This window comes from Hemiscyllium ocellatum (genome assembly GCF_020745735.1).
Source record: "Hemiscyllium ocellatum isolate sHemOce1 chromosome 40 unlocalized genomic scaffold, sHemOce1.pat.X.cur. SUPER_40_unloc_9, whole genome shotgun sequence".
NCBI classification, from domain to species: Eukaryota; Metazoa; Chordata; class Chondrichthyes; order Orectolobiformes; family Hemiscylliidae; genus Hemiscyllium; species Hemiscyllium ocellatum.
This window is the reverse complement of record NW_026867537.1, coordinates 36793-57226: the sequence shown is the minus strand read 5'-3', so window position 1 is coordinate 57226 and position 20434 is coordinate 36793. Positions and strand designations below refer to the sequence as shown.

The 20434-nt window shown below is 41.7% G+C and overlaps 1 non-coding gene across 1 annotated transcript; it reads left to right on the top strand.

Moving 5' to 3' along the window:
- The first annotated feature begins 740 nt into the window (after positions 1-740).
- Positions 741-925, top strand: LOC132808856 (U2 spliceosomal RNA). Its single transcript, XR_009642162.1, has one exon. It is a non-coding gene; the product is annotated as a U2 spliceosomal RNA (small nuclear RNA).
- The last annotated feature ends 19509 nt before the right edge of the window (positions 926-20434 follow it).

The window sequence follows — 20434 nt, the reverse complement described above, 5'->3', positions numbered from 1 at the left end:
TTGAGGACTGGAGCTGAGGAAGAGTCGGCTGAGGAATTGCAAACCTTGCGCCCACATCTCTCTGATCACAACCATCCAAGGCCCCAAAGTTGCCTTCCACATCCGTCAACGCTTCACCTGCATATCCGCAATGTCATTTGTTGTATCTGTTGCATTCGTTTCGTTCTCCTCTACATTGGGAAGACCGGACACCTTCTCACAGAGCACTTCAGACAACATCTCCGGGACACCCACACCAATAAAATCCACTGCTTTCAATTCGCCCTTCTATTCTGCCGAGCATATGCAGGTATTGGGCCTCCACCATTGCCACTTCCTCACCATCGGACAACTGAAGGAAAAACGCCTCATCCATCGTCTTGGGGCACTTCAACCCCATGGCATCAATGTGGATTTCACGAGCTTCCTCACTTCTCCTACAGCCCCACTTTATCCCAGTTCCAAACTCGCAGCTCAACACCATCTTCATGACCTGTGCCACCTGTCAATCTTCCTTCCCACCTATCTGCTCCACTCTTCCCTCCGACCTATCACCTTTACCCCCACCTCGACTCATTTATTGCAGGCCAGCTACCTTCAACTTACTCCCACCCCTCCCATTTATCTCCTCACCCACGACGCTCCCTGCGTTATTCCTGATAAAGGGATTTATCCCAAAAAGTCGATTTTCCTGCTCTTTGGATGCCGTCTGACCTGCTGTGCTTTTCTGGCACCACGCTAATCATTATGATAACACCAGTATCACTTATCGATCTTTTCGCTGAGATCATATCTGTTCTTGTCAGCTTTAATATCTGACCCATCCCTAAATTAGGGACTAAATATTTATCTGATTTTTGCAGGAAGAAGTTGGATTAGGAGCTTGCTCAACCAACTTCGCACATCGTCCTGGTGTTGCAGTGTTTCTGAGAATCGTGCACCCTTCATAAAAGAATCGGAAAAGTGGCTTTATTAGTTCACTTTTTTGTGTGTTAGCTTTATTTCTCGTCTACCCAGTCTGTGTGTAAGAAAGCACACTAACAACCTTTTGGTCAAGTCAGACTCGCATTCATGCAAATCAATTTGTTCTTGGTTGCTATTCACCTGTCACTTTCTGCATGTTCAGCACTTACTCACAATGTTATCACTTCATCCCTGGTGCACGCCGCCCTTCCCAACAGCTCCCAGCTCCGAACAGCAGAAGTAAAACAAAGTTGCCCACCAGCTCCACCTAATGTCAAATGGCATTTCAGAAAACAAAATGGAGAAGATGAAACTACTGAATTAATCAACAGTTTAGATTTCGATGGTAACGATGCGGACTCGGAGTTATTGAAGGAGAGGTTTTGAGGTGAAGAAGGAAAAATCTGATGTTTTAAAGCACATAGAGTCGCAGAGATGTACAGTACAACTTGTCCATGCTGACCAGAATTTTGAACCTAATGTAGTCCTATTTGCCAGCACTTGGCTCATATTCCTCTAAATCCTTCATATTCTCAACCAGATGCCTTTAACATGTTGTAATTGTACCAACCTCCACCACTTCCTCTGGCAGCTCATTCCACACAGACACCATCTTCTGCATGAATGCATTGCCCCTTAGGTTCCTTTTAACTTTTTCTTCTCTCACCCTAAACCGATGCCCTCTCGTTCTGGACTACCCACCGCAGGGAAAGTACCTTTTCTGTTTACCCTATCCATATTCCTCACGATTTTATAAACCTCTATACGGTCAACCCTCAGCCTCTAAAGCTCCAGGAAAAACAGCCCCAGCCTCTTCAGCCTCTCCCTGTAGCTGGAACCACTCCAAATTTGGCAACAATTCTTGTAAATCTTTAAGAATGTTTGTCATCAGCGTGCAAGAACAACCAGATTCAATAGGTGTGTTTGTGAGGGCTTTATTTTCTCAATTCAATGGCCTGCAAGTTCAATCAGATTACATAATCACTGATGTAGGACACAGTTTTGTGTCGTATCATGAATGAGCAAGTCAGAGGCATATTACTCTGAGCGCCGATTCTCACATTAACCAGTCGAATAGACACTTGCAGTGCTGGCGAAATGACCCAGAGTTTTAAAAAGCAGTGCAACAAGATGTCGATTTACCTGTCCTCAAAGTGCATTATTACTCTAAGAACACTACAAGTTCTCCAGCACCTGAGACACGTCCTGCTCAGGGACTGGCACAACATCTCTGCCTGTCCTTTGCTTTTTCACAGTTTGATGCCTCGATCAGAACCTAATGTTAAACAGTGCTCCTGTCTTGCCTGGGTGTTTATCGCAGACATAAGCCAGCCACCTTATCGTTGTTGTTCGCGGTGATCAAAAAGGGGCTGGTCTGTCAGGCACTTGGAACAGCAGCTAAAGCAGCAAACATGCTGCCCGTGCTTCAAACAAATGGTCACGTCTCAAAGCCTCAGAGAATCAGTTCTCAGTCAGGGAGAGAAAGAAAGCATTCAGTCAGGAGATCCTGGCACAGCATGTCCACGGACTTTGACATATTTTGGGAAAATCAGGATCAGGGAATCTGTACCAATGTAGTCAAGAGAGTTAGCCACACAAACTACTCATTACATCCCCGGAATTCTCCAGTAGATTTTTCAATCTTGAATTCCCGTTCATCAATCCATGCTGACACTGTCCGTTCCTGTCATTTGTGGATGAGTTCAATGAAATTCTCAAGGAGATATTCAGGGGCCCCCACAGTAGCAATGATGTTGGGGAAGTCAGTTGTGGGCAATGGGGGCAGCCTGCTTGTAGGCAGAGTAGACAGTTATTGTGGAAGGGATGGGAAAAGCACCATATTAGAGGAGGAGGGAGACAAGGACGTGAGTTACAGTGGTAGTTCGACTCACCATCATTGTCCCGGTTTTGGTGTGGTGGTTGCCATGTGATTGTTGGCACGGCGAAACTATAGGGCTGGGGCTAGGTGACGGGTAACTTTTTGAGGTAGAGTTTATACAGGATAGAGCTGTGCGGGAAATACAGAAGCTCATGGGCTCGATACAAAGTGCAGGGAAGAAAGGAGAGTTAGGATGTAATGTTGCAGATTTCAGTACGGCTTCACCTAGAGTGTTGTGTTGAATGCTGGTCGCCACATTGCATGGAGGATGTGGAGGGTGCAGAAGAGGTTTACCAGGATACTTGTTGTATTAGACTCTGGAAGAACTCAGGTTGTTTTCCTCGGAGCAGCGGAGGCTGAGGGGAGACTACGTGGAAGTGTATAAAATTATGAGACACATAAATAGAGTTGGCATTCAGAATCTCCTTCCCAAATTGAAATGTCTCAAACTGTGGAGCATACATTTAAGACGAAAGTGTGAAAGTTCAAACGACATGTGGGGCAAGGTTGTTTTTCCACAGAGAATAGTAGATGTCTGGAACATAATATCAGGGATGTTAATGGAGATAGATGTGATAGGTGAATTTAAGTGTCTTTTAGTCCATAAGCAGATGGATACGCAAGCAATGGAGGGATGTGGACCAAGTGACCATCAACCAGCTGGAACTGGCAGTTGCTAAATAAATGAAGACAGAAGTGAATGTATTTGCAGGAATGGTGGGCAGCAACCTCATCAAAAACATAAACTAATCCGAATCTACTCCCAATCATTAGACTTACTATTGTTTAAGGTGTTATTATCTGTCATTTAATTTGACTTACTGCAAATCGATCAGTAACTTATTTCATCATAGCACATTATGGAAACTTTGACAGCACAGGACAATATCTAAGACTTTGATAGAGAGTTTATAAAACAAGATTCATACCAGTCCAAAAAAGTAACGAATTCAGTGGATGAGCATGGAAGGTTTTGAATTCACAAGGGAGAATTGACAACCAAGAATTTGGAGGACAATGTATCTGTGTTGGATCTGTTAGTTACCAGATAATCAGGGAATATTGGGATTTGTTGAGATATGCAATAGAATAGAAGAAATTTGAACAAAATAAAGACAAGACTTTTTAAATTTGGTATCCAGCTGATATGGCCCTGGAATAGAAGGGTACTGTGGTGACAATGTTTCATCAATTCTGAGCTGAGGCAGGGATTTCGGAGCCGTTTTGCAAAAGGAAACAATTCTTCATGATGGTGCAAATATCTTTTTGAATTGATCGCACATTTTTTTATGAAGCCACTATGGAAACAGGATTCTTCCAGAGTCACTAAGAGACACTAAAAATTTTAATGGAAGCAGTAAGCATGTTCACACACTTGCCACATCCAACCTCATTCCAGAGTTCGCATCCCACTTGCCTCTGAACACTGTGACTTGGCCTTGGATTCCCTATCAACATAGCAACTGAATCATGGAAAGAAACAAATATAAGATAGGGAGTGGTATCAACATCAGGCCGGGGAAACTGAATGGAAACAGAAAAAGTAAAGCATTGGTGAAATACATTTGTAAACAGTATATCATTTAATCTTTGTTACAGGAAACTTCTTACATTTTTTAACTTTGTTTCCAATGAGTGAATCAATGAATTAAGTGAGGAAGCATGGGTCAGGAGACTGTTGTTGCTTTTGCCACTCTGACCTGCAGTGAACACTGATACTTTCTTTCAGGTCATTTCTATTTGTACTCTATTCACTCACTGAGAAAGGATAACTTGGGAAAAAAATATTTTTGTGAATATCTCGCTCCATTTTCAGTTAAGCTTCTGTTATTCAGCTTTCTATGAAGAGTTATTCCTTGCTAACAACCCTTTTCACTGGCTTTGCTCCTCCAGTCTGTTTCGTTCTGCTCTGCAGTTGGAGTCATTCCCTGCCCAGTAAAAAAGAGTGTTATCATGTTGCTGCTCCTGCTTCTCCTTTCAGTCCAATCCTCATGTGGACCTCACATTCCATTATCTGCTGCATCTCATGTTGGCTCTTTGTTACTTGGATTGATTCATCAATTGAATTACTTTTATAGCTGGATAGTTCACTGCATAATTTAACTGGTCTCTGAAGTTTTTCTGAGTCACCACATAAATAAAAGTATTTGTGCAGCAACTTAGTTTCCGCAGCATTAAGGCAGCTTTTAGAAAGAGACGAAAAGCAGTGCAATGCAAGGAATGACCGACATGAAAAATATATAAAATATACAACAATCAGAGAAGTATGAAGCTGGAAGATATGGAAAAGAGTAAAATTACAGAATTCCGTCTGTTCTGTATTTCTGGATCATTCGCTGTGTTTCTCTGACACATAAGTACCTTCCGTACATTCATAGCCTCAGAGATGTGCCTGACAGTCAGAATATTGAGAAAGAGAATGAAAGTGAATGGGAACATTGGTGTGAAGAATTGTTCAAAATATTTAGAATTTGTCCACTGAAGGCCATTATAATAACTGGACCTGGCATAGCAGTACCATGGAACATTGTTAATGATCTCTCCAAGTTTATACCGAAAGTAGTTGATCATATTCTTTAAAGAAAAGAAAATACAGATTGTTGCGAGAGCCCTCATTGCAGTTTTCTCTGTGCAATACTGAGATTTCATCTGATGAAAACAAATAACGTCAAATCGATCAAAAGAAAAAGCAGTAGTGAAACAGACAGAACAATCAATGGTCAAGCAGCTCAGGGCATAGAGAACACAACAAACAGGAGTGATGTCCAGGAAACATGGTGGATAATAATAAAATGGAAATCGAAGAAGTATGATCTCAAAAGCAATGAACAATAGATCAGACGTTGCCATGGCCACCAGATAGCAATTGCTGCATGTAAAAAGACCACTTTTGCCCCGAAACAAGAAGACAATCGTTACGAGGCTAACTATAAGAGAGAAAAAAGGAGAAAGGGGAACTTGGAGTTACTGATCAAACATTTCTGTGCCTGAAGCCAGACTGTATGTGATGGATTTTAACACAGAGATAATTGTTGTTCTATGACATATGATGTTTACTAAATTTGAACTCCTGAACTGAATCATTTGCACTTTTGCAAGGTATAGGGAAGAAATGAGAAGCAGATTACTCCCAGAAATACAGTTGTGTACATAACATTTTATTGGGGTTGACAGGGGTTGATTTAAGCAGCTTTGTTGGTTACTCTGATTGGCTGGAGTTGTCCATAAGACCAGAACATCCACACGAAAATATGCAGGATCAATAAAACAAAGAATGGGTGACACCTAACATAGACATGGATCACAAAATATCTGTGGAGCCTCCACAGTTGAAATTGACCCTAGAATTGTACATCCATGAGAAATGAATGACAGTGTAGGGCAATTAATCACTGTATAATATCCAGGAATGGATGGCCTCACAAATATGAATGAACAAGTAAAACGGCATTGAGTCCCAAGCTCTGAACACCCTGACAGTCTGAGCTATGAAGATATTTAACATTGAATCCAACCAACATGTATCAGATTGGATACAATAAGAACTTCAACGTTTAGTAAGGTCTGCCCAAACCCCACGCCCCTGCCACCCACCCCACCACCTAACCCAGACAGTAATCCACAGTTCTCACTGAAACAAACCTCCTTTCCTTGTGAATAGAGATCCTCCTCCCAGATTGCGAGAACACACTGGGGCGAGGAATCGCCATTGTTCAATCAGCACTCTCCGTGGACTTCACCAGAATTAGACCATAGTTCCTTCTCCAAGACCCAAACAGTGTACTTTTTTTTCGGAAACAACCTCTCTGGATTCTGAAAAAATGCTAAAGATTGCGACAAGTGATGACCTAATAATTTATCACTGGACTATTAATTCAGGAACTAACACAACGTTCTGGGGAACTGGTTTCAATACCTGCCACAGCAGATAATGGGAATTCAATTTAAAAATAATGTAAACTTATAATGTTGAAGTGTGGCAATACAACGGCTGTCAGTTGTTCGGAAGGGAATCTCAACTAATTCAGTAATGCCCTTTACGTAGGGTAAACAATCATTCTTACCTGGTCTGGTCTACATGCGACTCCAGATCTAAAATATCCTGGTTGACTCTTACCTGGTCTCTGGGCAATTAGGAACGAATGGTAAGTGCTGACCAAGGCAGTGACACCCTCAACCCTTTCATGAATTAAATAAAATGAAGTTTCCCAATACACAGCTCGCTCCCCGGTACAGAAGAATGCTCCCTTCTTAGACCACTCCATGGTATTTAAACATCCCTGTACATAATGTGTTGTCTCAACTATGAAATTCGCAAAATTGATCCACATTTGAAGACAAGAGATCCGACACTTGATTCAGTGAAGGTACCTGGAGCAGGGAACACCAAAGCATCGATCACTACCTAGCACAGACACCTGAAGCAAAAGTGTCTGAGACCAGCAAGAGTTGGGAACGTCATTGGATTCATAAAAATAAACTATGACACGGATAATGCATTGGAAGAGATGATGCCCTAAATTCGGCAGAACTTCTTCACCAAGCATAAGCCCTGGCGTCGGGGAGTCCAGAACTAGCGAGCATAAGTTAGGGTGAGAGGGGAAAGATATGACAGAGTCCCAAGGGGCAACTTTGTCACGCAGAGGGTGGTACGAGTGTGGGATGACTTTGACATTTCTCATGCTAGCTGTCATACAGAACATTCCCTTCGATACGAATCACTCGTCAGTTTCAGAGATATACTCTTGATAATGTGGGAATGCTGGCATTTTTTAAATGTTGACATGGAATGTGAGGTTTCTTGGCTAAGCCAGTGCTCATTGCACCGAACTAATCACTTTTGTGATGATTTCGGAGATTTGCGTTATTGAACAACTGCATTTCTTGGAGAGTAGTAAAACCCACAGTGTTTTTGGGGGAGAGTCGCAGCATGTTTACACAGTCACAGTGAAGGAAAGGTGATATCTTAACAAGTCTGAATGAAATCTGCCTTGAAAGACAACTTTATTTGATGGCGTTTCCATGCATCTGCTGTCTTTGGTCATGTTTGTGAGGTACTGTTGAAAGCGAGTTGCTGTGGTTCTAGTTTGCATCTTGTAGGTGGTGTTCATTGCTGGTTATGCATGTCATTGGTGAATGGAGTGAGTACTGAATGTGATGTTTAGCACATGGTTTTGTGAAGAGAAGTTTGTGCCTGACAATCCTTTAAAAGTTATTTGAAAAGGTTACCAAACAGGTAGATGAAATAAAGCAGTTGCTGCGTTGTATATGTATGTCAGTAAAACATTTGATAAGATTCCCCACGGTAGGTTATTGCAGAAAATAGGAAGGCATGAGATTGAGGATGATTTTGCGGTTTGCATCAGAAATTGGCTACCTGAAAGAAGACAGAGGGTGATGGTTGATGGGAAATGTTCATCCATGGAGTTCAGATACAGGTGATGTACTACAAGGATCTGTATTGGGGACACTTCTGCTTGTCATTTTTACAAATGGCCTGGATGAGCGTGTAGAAGAATGGGTTAGTAAATTTGCAGATGACACTAAAGTCGGTGGAGCTCTGGAGAGTCTGGAAAGTTGTTGCAGTTTATAGAGGGACATAGAAAAGTGGAAGGCTGGGCTGAGAAGTGGAAAATTGAGTTGAATGCAGAAAAAAGAATGAGGTGTTTCACTTTGGAAGAGGTAACAGAGTACTGGCCTAATGGTAAGATTTTTAGTCGTGTACATGAGCTGGGAGATCTCGGTGTCCATGTGCATAGATCCCTGAAAGTTGTCGCCCAGGTCAATAGAGTTATTAAGCAAGTTCACAGCGTGTTAGCTTTTATTAGTGGAGGGATTGAGTTTCGGAGCCACAAGGTCATCTTGCAGCTTTATAAAACTCTGGTGCAGCCGCACTCGGAATAATGCATGCAGTTCTGGTTATCACATTATAGGAAGGAGTTGGAAGCGTTGAAAAGGGTGCAGAGGAGATTTATCAGGATGTTGCCTGATGTGGAGGGAAGGTCTTATGAGCAAACTCTGAAGGACGTGAGGCTGTTTTTGTTAGAAAGAGGAAAGATAAGAGATGAATTCATTGAGGCATACAAGATGATCAGAGGATTAGAGAGGGTGGAGAATTTTTTTTACCTCTGATGGTGATGGCAAACACATGGGGACATAGCTTTAAATTGATGGGTGATAGATATAGGACAGATGTCAGAAGTAGTTTCTTTACGCCGAGACAAGTAGAAGCATGAAATGGCCTTCCTGCAACCATAGTAGACCCAACTTTAAGGGCATTTAAAATAGTCATTGGATAAACATATGGATGATAACGTAATACTGTAGGATAGATGGGCTTCAGTTTGGTTTGACAGGTCGGTGCAACGTCAAGGGCAGAATCATCTGCATTACGGTGAAATGTTCCAAGTGCATAGACATGGACCTCTTCATTATCTGAGCAGTTAAAATGGTGATGAGCATGCACAATCATTTGCAACCTTGTATTAATTTGAAATTATGTCGGACGTAAGTGCATCGATAAGGCTGCTGGTTTTAGGAATGATGCTGAAGAATTCCTGCGGAGATATATGATGGTTGAAACGATCAACCTCCAACAATCAAACCCAACTTCACCTGCAGTCAGGTAATTCACTGAATTCAAATTGTTGTTCTGACACATTACTTTTATGAAAAGAAAATCACACCTGTCAATCGCCAATGGAACATTTCACTTTGTAAACTTTGCACCATATCAAAACAACCAGCTGGGAAGATTTTCCCAGTTGCAATCCATTGTACATTTACAAACAACACTGATAGCTCTATCAGTGGGCACATCAGTGATACCTGGTGCTTCCCATTCTGTGATGTGAATGGATTGTGTTAGTGGACCTTACTCAAGCAGCCCGCTCCAAATAGGAGTCCAAATACAATGTGGGCAATGGGTGGATTGACGAGGTCATTATGGAATGATACGTGAGTGGAAGCAAGGATAGCTTTAACCACTTTGTGTGTTTTCATCATTTAGTGGAAGTCTGGTAACATGATGTTTGTGATGACAGATCGCTGAGAGGGTTGTTCAATACAGGGGTCTGATCATGTTGTGTATTGCTGAATTATTTAACTGTCAAAACGCGTGCGAGTTGTGTTATTTGTAAAACGATGCACAGTGCTGTTCTGCAGAGTTTGATTGGACAAACTCGAAGATCTTGAGTGTAGTGGCAGCAGTTCTCCCACAGATGATCAAACAACTTTACCAAACAAGATGTTTCCCACTTTGCTCTTTGTTCCTGTTATTTTGATGTCGACAATTAAGTGAATTATTATTATTATTTTGTTGAAACTGACATATTGGATATGAACACCCAGGATATATGTCTAAGATAGATTTACTGTGAATCCATCGTGTTACACGATGGACTGCAGTACTCCATCAACATTGTGAACTCTCTGTTATTGTACGTGGTCCACAGAGCCTGGAATGGTGGAGATTGGGTTGTACAACAGACTTTTCTCTGATGAAAGACAAGTTGGTTTGGGTTGACTGTTGTATGATTTAGGGTACTTGATAATGTTGTGCTGCTCCAAGGGTCCATGCAGTATCAAGAACGTCCGGCCATACAGACTGACAGTCAGCCCGCGTGTTGTGCTTTCCAGTTTACCTCATGCCCAGCTCTGAGGGACTAGATGATTTGGAAGCTGTATCAACGTGACCAGTTCATTCATAGTCCATCACTAGTGCACTGCGAAAAGAATATGAACCATTTGTTGAAACTGAAACAGCATAATGCCCTTTGCCTCATGGTGTGGACCGTCACTGCGGCAATTGTCGCACTGTCTGTCCAAACAGTGGTTGTGGTTTCCAGGCGAGGTGGACCATTGCAAGTTACATTTGGATGCTGAGTCACCCCGGACTGTTTTGTGGCTATTGAGGGATTTAAACTAAGTTGATAGCGGGAGTGAGGTAGAATTGAAGGGACTCCATGTTGCCTGCTCGCACTTGGAGATGTATAAATGTTAGCTGTAACGATAACGCGGAGCTGTTCACTCCACAGCACATCGTATATGCGGGGTCTGCTGCTTCAACACTGCTGGCTGGGACATTTCTCTCACAGTGTGTTCCACATCAGGGAGGTGACACAGTGGATCAAGTTATTTGATACAATAACGTCCAGTTTTTTTTTAAATTCCGAATTGGTTGACTTGAAGGAAAATTCAGTCGATGGAGTATTGGATGGCAAGATTTTACATAATTTGAGTTTGATATCCGCCAAGGCTATGTAAGATTCAAGGCATGTGTGTTATTGACCTAATACCAGAGTTTAGTACACACAGAAGAGTGAGTGTTCTGGGGCACTAGCATTCTGTGACAGGCTATCTTGGAGTTTTTAATTCTTCTTTTGTTGTTCAATATTTTCTTCCCCAGATAATCCTATTTACTGATGTAACATGTTGTCTTAAAGCCGATCCATTGCTGTGCATATAACTCCTGACTTACTGGGCTTTGGGCTGGGGCAGTACGAGTTCCTCACGTGTGATGTCAATGTACGTAGTTAACATTTCCAAACAATCTCTGTGGTGTAATAGCTCAGCTGAGGAAAGGAAAGAACACAGGCCCCCTGTATTAGCCAGTGATTGACTGGAATAGTGTGTTCTGTTGATTCAGATATCCAAGAATCACTGAGTGACTGTGTTACTGATCATGGAGTTGTACTGAATGGGGATCACAAACTTCAGGCTGGAACCTTATGTTACTGAGAGGTAGTGTCATTGTAGAATTGTACTGTGTGTTGGAATAGGAAGTTCACGAGCATGAACCTCTGATTTACTATTCTTTCTTTTCTGCGGGTATATGTAAATGTAGTATTATAATAAGCGTGTAGCATTGACAGGAGACAACTGGCTGCTCCAGTTGCAAGTATTACTCAGACTATATTTCACTGTAAATTGTATACAATAGCCTGAAGGGAACACTCGATTTCAGTGACAATGTGATTCAGTGTGCATTTTTCAATTCGAATGTTCCTGAGTGTGCTTTTCTCGCTAAAGGGGAACTATAACCCCCGTGTCCAAGTGTTGCTGGGAGCATCTGCCCAAGTAAAATTACACTGAGTGCTAGTCACTAACTGGAGATGAACAACTTACTCCAATAGGCTTGCACAAAGAGGAGTGTTTCTGACAATGGTATTTAGCTGTTTGTGTGGAACTGATTGAAATGTAATATCTGACTGCAGTGAGAACTAGGATGATAACGATATGAAGCATGCAATGCTTCAATTATATGACTTTCCTTATGTCTGCTTGTTACAAAACCCATCTGTCCAATAGCAGAGTTTGAACTCCCGCAGAGAGAGGGAGTGGTCGTGTGAAACACTTTCTTGACCAGCCAGGGCCGGTGCTCAGCCAAACCCCAACAATGTTGCCTCAGGGCAAACCCATTCTGCACAGGATAGAGAAACAGACAGTGCTGCAGATAACTGAGGCGTTCTCTAATCGACAAACTAATCGTTTTAAACTGAGTAAGTGAGGACAGCATCGTCTCGCATCGGGATTTGTCTGGTTAAATGGAAATGACATAATTATCAGTCATAGAGTGGGATAAGCATCATTACTTACAGAGATTTGTATAACATATGTTTTCAAGAAGACTTACGGGGAACACCAATAATGACAAGGATAGTATAGCAAAAAATAGATTAGCGTAATGCATTTTTTTGTTTGTTGAACAACCTCTCCCTTCCTTCTGCTGTCAACCTGTTGAAAGTGGAGCTGACACAGTTCCAGGGATATCATTTTAAGTTGAGTGCTATATCCAGTGGGAGACTATAAATAAAGACATCTTTATTTTCATTCATTTCAAACAAATGGATAATGGCAATAGGTTTATTTTAATGATGTGATATCATTGTTGTTTAAGACCATGTTTGAATATCATATTGGCTTAATATGATTATCTTGGGACACAAATGTTAATTTCAAATTGCCTCTAAACAACAAAAATTGCATTATTTCACTCACTATCAGCCCCATCAATGTCTAAATATCGTCTGATATTCTTTTCAGTAATATCTTTCATTTTGAGGAATCTATTCAGTTATTCAATACCTCATGGTGTAGATCTCCTTAAGAGCTATTCGACTGCATACTCTTATCCCACTGCTTTCCTTGTTAATTGAAATTTCCAACACATTTTGGAAATTCAATCTTTGAACAAGTACTCTGATACAGGAACTGAAGTTGACAATGGCCACACCAACATTTGGAATGTACACCGGGAAGCATTTTCTCAAAACAAAGACAAAAAGGTATTCAGAAACTTAACTTCAAAATTGCAGAATGATAGAATCATTCCAGACAGCGGTGTCCTATCTGTCAAGTTTGACCCTCGAAACCTATACTAAGGGCTACACGTGTCTCATTACCCAAAACATAATGCATAGTTCATAGCATTCCACCAGTGTGGAAACAGTCCTTCAGCTCACCAGGTCTTCACCTATCCTCCAAAGAGTGTCACAGCCAGACCAATTCTCCTACCCTATTACTCTATTTTTACCCCTGAAAAATGTATGTAAACTACACAAGTCTGAACACTACTGGCAATTTAGCATGGTCAGTTCACCAACCTGCACATATTTGGATTAGGATTGTTTTGAATGTTGTGATATTTCAAGTGCTTATCCAAACTCTTTTTAAAGGAAGTGTGCTTTCCTGTCTCCTGCAATGCATAGCAGGACCCTACAATCCTACAGGTGAGAAAACTTTTCTTCACGTCCCCTCTAAATGCCCTGCCTTTCAACTTAAAATTATGCCATCTTCTTCATGGTCCTTCAACAATGGGAACAGCTGCTTGCTATTCACCTTGCCTTCCCCTCATAGTCCGAGTTACACTGATTTCTGCTCGAAAGAATTTAACCCCAGCTTATCCAGCCTCCTTCTTCACAGCTAAATTGCTACAGCACAAGCAACATCATGGAGAATCGCCTTTGCTGCCCTCTCCAATGCAATCACAAATTTCCTATTGTGCCGTCACCACGACTGCACACAATACCTCCAATTCTGGCTGAACGATATCTTGATGAACTGAGTTGTTTGAATTTGTGACGAAGAAAGTAAATGCGTTAGATGTTGTCGACATGGATCTTAGCAAGGCATTTGACAAGATAAGTTGTTGACTCCGGTTAACATCTCATCGGATCCTGGGAGGTCTGGCCTGGTCCATAACACTGGAATGTCAACAAATTGTAACCTGGTGACAGTGAGCATTTCAGTTACTCCCTGTTTGATTGCAGTGAGACCCCTTGTACTGGACAGGTCAAAGTGTGACCTCACAGAACCAGTGTAACCTCACAGTGTACATCACAAAGAGAGACCTGAATTCACAATCAGTTTGTCAAGTGGCTTAATCTGAGGCACGAGGCTGCACAAATAAACCCAGGGAAGGCAAGGTCACTGCACTGACTGTCTCGGTCTGAACTTGCTTGGAGTAAGTATGGTCATGGAGAAGATCAAAACAGTTCACTTTACAAATAGTATGAAAAGACCGTCAGCGAAGTGGTCAGGCAGTAGATGCTGAGATTTGCAAGGTTCAATCTATTTTTTTTCCTCATGTAATGACTGACCGTTTTGGTGGAATGTGCAACTCATCTTCCAGAGGTGTATTCTAAAGACATTTGGAATTTATTCAAATTGGTAAGACATCCAAAACTGAGCCTTAACAAGGAAAACAAATCTTTAATTCCACGTGTCACTCTTTTCCTTTGATCTAGCCGATCCTTCTATCCTTACCATTGAAGAGCATAAAGTATTGTAAAAAATGTAATGAGAGAACTGACACCTTAGGAGACGATCTTAACGTGCAGTGACAGTGCATAACAATGTGAAAGGGATAAAGATGGAGCAGAATTTGAGGTGGAGACGGAGTGATTGAGGTGAAGCTCGATGAGCGAGTTTAGGATGGGAGAGCAATCTGATGTTGTGGATTAGAGGGAAGGGTATTGTGGATGGTACAGAGATGAAGGCCTGCTTTATATCATCATTGTCTGTTAATCCACCAACGTCCCAAAGGATGTCAAAACCAACAGCTTGTAGAAAGGCTAACCGCGTGGTCAAATGTGTGCTCATAGTTCCCAATATTCCTCATCAGCTTTAAAAGAAGCGTTTCATCCCTTTCTCGAGATTTGTCAGTTACTTGGATGAAGTTGTCCATGGATTTTAAAGTCTACGTCCCGCTCTTGTGACTCATCCTGCAGATGCAGTTCTCAGTCACGACAGGGGAGATTACAGGAATATTTAAATAGAGACTGACATCTCTCCAGTGTCAGAAAACCTTCCCCCCACCCCCATTCCCATTGTTAAGGGCATGTTTATTTCCTGAGATTGCCTGAATGTGGTATTGCCCAGGAGGAATGAGAATGTGTATTTGTGGAATTGATTCAAATACTGTGTTATTGTTTTGTCTCATCATATTCGTTCTCTTCTGGAAAGGACTTCAACCCCACTGCCATTGTGCTTGGTCTCTCTGAGGCCCTGCCTTTACAGTGGTGAACCTGAAGACTGAGAACTGCATTACCCTCCAACAACTTCATTCACGTGAATAAGGCAAATACCTCCACTGTGTATTTGATGTTTCCTGCTCTACTTGCCTCTCAATCAAATCCAAGGTTCTTACTTAACATGGAATGTTTTCTCTTTTCTCTGTTAGATAAGAAACATTGAAGCATGCTGCAATCTTCTTTTATGTTCCATCTTTTTACATTCTCTTTCACAATTCCAAAAGCAGGCTGAGTTTCATTGCCTTGTCTCATTGAGCAGATCATCTCGAGCATGTATTGATCAACGTTGATGCTTTAAGGACAGATCATGAAGATACAAACAGTTAGAGGTTCCAATTGCTATCCTCTTGGTTTCGTTTTTCCAGACTTAAACTCCAGTTTATATTTAATCTATGATCGATGTGCACATTCTGATTTTTCACTTTGTCTCGGTCCAAATACGTTATCTGTCTGCTGGTCCTTAGTGACGGGCCAAGTTCTCTCTCTCCCTGTTTCTGTATATATTTCTCGCCATTTTTCTGGCTGCTTAGAACATAGAACATAGAACAATACACTGCAGAACAGGCCCTTCCGCCCTCAATATTACGTCGCCCTGTGATTTTCTAAACTCATCCCCCTACACGATCCCATCATCAAGCATGCACTTATCCAAAGAATGTTTAAATCTCTCTGATGGTACTGAGTTAACTACATTTTCAGGCAAGGCATTTATGCCTTTTCCAATCTCTGAGTAATGAACCTCCCTCTGATATCTATCTTAAATCTATCACCCTCAGTTTGTAGCTATGCCCCCTCATACAAGCCAACATAATCCACCTATAAAAAAGTCTTGAACTGTCTACTTTATCTAATCCTCTGATCATCTTGCATGTCTCTACTAAATTCCCCCTTAGCCTTCTACTTTCCAATGAGAACAGACCCAAGCTTTTCCTCTAATACCTTCTCTCCAGACCAGGCAACATCCTGATAAATATCCTCTGCACATTTTGCAAAGCTTCCACATGCTTCAATAGTTGTGTTGAGAAGGCATACGGTGTGTTATGTTTTACTGGTAGAGAGGTTGAGTTCTGGAGTTGTGATGCCATGCTGCAACTGTACAAACGATCCTTTTACCGCACTTGGAACATTGTGTACATGCTTCCTGTAATGGGGTGACCAGAAATGTACACAATGTTCCAAGTGCGGTAAAAGGAGCGTTTGTACAGTTGCAACATGGCATCACAACTCCAGAACTCAACCTCTCTACCAGTAAAACATAACACACCGTATGCCTTCTCAACACAACAATTGACCTGGACGGAAACCTTCAGGGATCTATATACATGGACTCCCAGATCCCTCTGCATATACACACTACCAAGAATCTTTTCATTGACCCAATACTCTGCCTTCCTGCTATTCTTCCCAAAATGCATCACCTCACGTTTAGTTGTATTGAACTCCATTTGCTAACTCTCAGCCCAATTCTGCAGTCTATCCCAGTCTCTCTTAAACCTGCAACATTCTTCCAAACTGTCCACTACTCCACCGACTTTATTGTCATTTGCAAACGTACTAACCAATCGACGTATATCTGCATCTAAGGCATTTATAAAAATTACAAGCAACAATGTTTCCGAAACAGCTACTTGTGACAAAACACTAGTAACTAGACTCCGGGCTGTATATTTTTATCAATGAAAATTCGCTGCATTCTTTCAGAAAGCCAGTTTCTAATCCAAAATGCTAACTCACCCTCAATCACATGCTTCTGCATTTGCTCCAAAAGCCTATCATTTGGAACCTTATCAAAGGCTTTGCTGAAGTTCATGTATAACACGTCCACATGCTTGTTCGCCATCTCAAAAAAAACTCAAAAAAATTTTTGAGACATGACCAGCTCTTGATGAAACCACGTTAATTACATGATGTCAAAATGTTGCTTGCTATTGGATCCGCCCTAACAGGGTTCGGGTTTAAGTCTGGTTATTAGCTTTCAGTCGCAGTTTGAGCTTGGTTCTGAGGTTATTGCTGCTTCAGACTCCAGACCAAAGCACCGTAGAAGTAAACTTCCAAAAATAAAAAGCAATTGTCATCCAAAAGGATAAGTTCTGCAGACACTTTGGAACTCAAAAACTGATGACATCACACTAACCTGTATTGAAACTACATTGCATCTCCACCAATGTCATTTAAATAAAAGATCCCAAATATTCCTACCAGAGTAATGTACATCGAAAATCCATATTCCTTCATAAAGAATGACTTTCGCCGTTTCATTCAGCTCAAAAGGAGATTCATCGAAAATGAAGTTTATTCAGCTCTAAAAGATTCATCGAAAATGAAGTTTATTCAGCCAATGAAATGTGGTCCCTGTTGAGACATAGGGAAATGGCAACTACATGACAAAGACCAAGTTTTCACAGACAGTAATATCATTATAACCAGGTCATTTCATTTATTGAAGTGCTGTATTGTGAGGAAGAATTACTAGGCACAAGACACCAGCGATATTTCTACTGTTTGTTTCTCTCAATAGTGAGAGTGCGCAGATTACTCTGCAAATGTACCTCTGTAATGACGCTCCAATCGTGCAACATTTCCTCAATAATGAGCATTCAACTTTCCACAACATAATGTGTCCTTTGATTATGACTGAAATCCATGCAAAATTCCCTCAGCTTTTCACTCTTACTTTGTTCATGTAGCGGACTTTGAGAACTATATGATTATAGTGCAGCTCTCCATCAGGCCTGACCGCTCCAAAGTACATCACTCCTCAACAATGACACCCTCAAACAGAGTGCTCTGTCACTATTGACACTCTGATTGTGTCACACACCCTCAGTACCGCTCTCTGATCGACATCTTTGATGGATAATATGCTGAGTCCCAAACGGAGAGCTTCTGCACAGATCCACAAATATCATACCCAGTTATTTATCACAGTTGAAGAGTGTGGTGCTGGAAAAGCACAGGTCCTCAGGTAGCAGCCAGGCATCAGGAATCTCTCTTGCTCCTTGGATGCTGCCTTGCAGTTGGCGTTTATCAGCACCACACTTTTTGACTCTCTTTTAGCATCTCCAGTCCTCACCTTAACCCACTTATATATCATGCTGATGATCGGATTGTGTTGTACTGAAACATGTCAGGTTTTGTCGAATATTCGAAATCAATAAGTTATTAATTTGAGTTCTCAAGGTCATCAAAGGGATTGGATTGTGGCAGGTGAACAATCGATCTGGAATGACTTTTCAGAAACAAGTTGGGATGGTGATGACAGTGAAATTTGAGAGTTTTTGTCAATGTTCTTTGTGATAGCTTTGAGCAGGGAAGCATACTGTATACTGAAATGATTGGGTAACTATACCACAGGGACAAAACATATTCTGCATTTGTCTTGAAAAATTACAGTTAATGTCAATTTCAGGAGGGAAATTAAGCAGTTTGTTACGAAATTTCATTCCAGCGTTTGTTTAGTGTACAACCCAACTCTCCCTGCTGGCTCTTTTTAGTTATTCTCAGGCCAAATAAAACAGTAGTCAGATACATAATAAGATCCATTGACAATTACAATATAGCAATCCCTTGTCAGGTACAGAATTGTCTGGTTGCAGGGTTAAACGCTTCCTGCACTGTTGCTATCTGACATTCCCAGGACAGGAACACGACAGGGTTGGATAAAGGGAAAGACACTTCTAGTTTGAAGTACCCAACATTCCCAAGATAGGCACCAACTCTAAACTTGCCAAATGGCAGGCGATGTATGTTTATGAAGGGAAATGAAATCTCTACGCTCTGTCATCAACACAATTACAGTGCAGGGACAGTTAGATATTGATCGAGATTAAAGCGGTGGTCTCACAGAGAGTGAGTTTGGTGAATGGTGGATTGGTTAAAGAGGGAACAAACTATAGTTTTCTACTTTTTATTTATTTTCATTGAGTAGACTACGTCCAGGACTTGGTTCCTACTAGGGTGCTGCGGAAAGAGTTTTCATTGGGATTAACTGGTAAACTGTGCAACATGATACAGCAAGTGACAAACTATAAAGTAAAGCAAGACAGCTGCGAAGCATGGAAATGGTCAGGCTGTTAACCCTGGAACGATCAATGTGACAGAGTTAAAGATAGCTGCAGGAAATGTCACAGGCTGCAGAGACAGGAGCTCGATCTTCCAGAATGGGAGTAACTGTGGGCCATCCGTGAGTTTGATGACGGCGGGAATAGCACATTAATGGAGGTAGTCACACAAAAGTTTAATGTTGTATAGGCAAATAATAAATATATGACAGCCAGGGACTCCCCTGAGATGAATGAGATCACACACCAGTTTCTTGCTTTGGAAACTTGCGATGGAGAGGATGCTTTAGAGGATTGCAGGCAGAGCCAAATCAGTGACAGTGTGAACAGCTCAGCTGGATAGGAAGGCCGGAAGGAGAGTGGGCATACAGTATTGACAGTGGATACTTTAGTTAAAGTAACAGTGTGAAGCTTCCACAGCTATAACCATATCTTCAGCATTCTCTGATAACATCCCTGTCAGGGTAAAGAATATCACAGAACAGTGGCAGGAAGTTCTGCTGGAGCAGGATCAAAAGGGAGAAGTAGCTCTCCATGTTGGTTGCAAAGACCTCAGCAGGAATGTGGGAATGCGGTCTATATTGGTTGCAAAGACGTCAGTAGGAAGGTGGGGATGTGGTCCATGTTGGTTACAAAGGCCTCAGTAGCAAGTGGGAATGTGGGTCCAATGTCGATTACAAAGACCTCAGTAGGAAGGTGGTGATGTGGTCCATGTTGGCGACAGAGACCTCAGTTGGAAGGTGGGGGTGTGGTCAATGTTGGGTACAAAGACCTCAGTAGGAAGGTGGGGATGTGGTCCATGTTGGTGATGTAGACCACCGTAGGAAGGTGTGGATATGGTCCATGTTGGTTACAGAGAGCTCAGTAGGAAGGTGGGGGTGTGGTCTATGTTGGTGTCAAATACCTCAATAGGAAGGTGGGGATGTTGTGCATGTTGATTACAAATACCTAACTAGGAAGGTGGGCATGTGGTCCATGTTGGTTTCAAAGACCTTAGTAGGAAGGCGGGCATGTGCTCC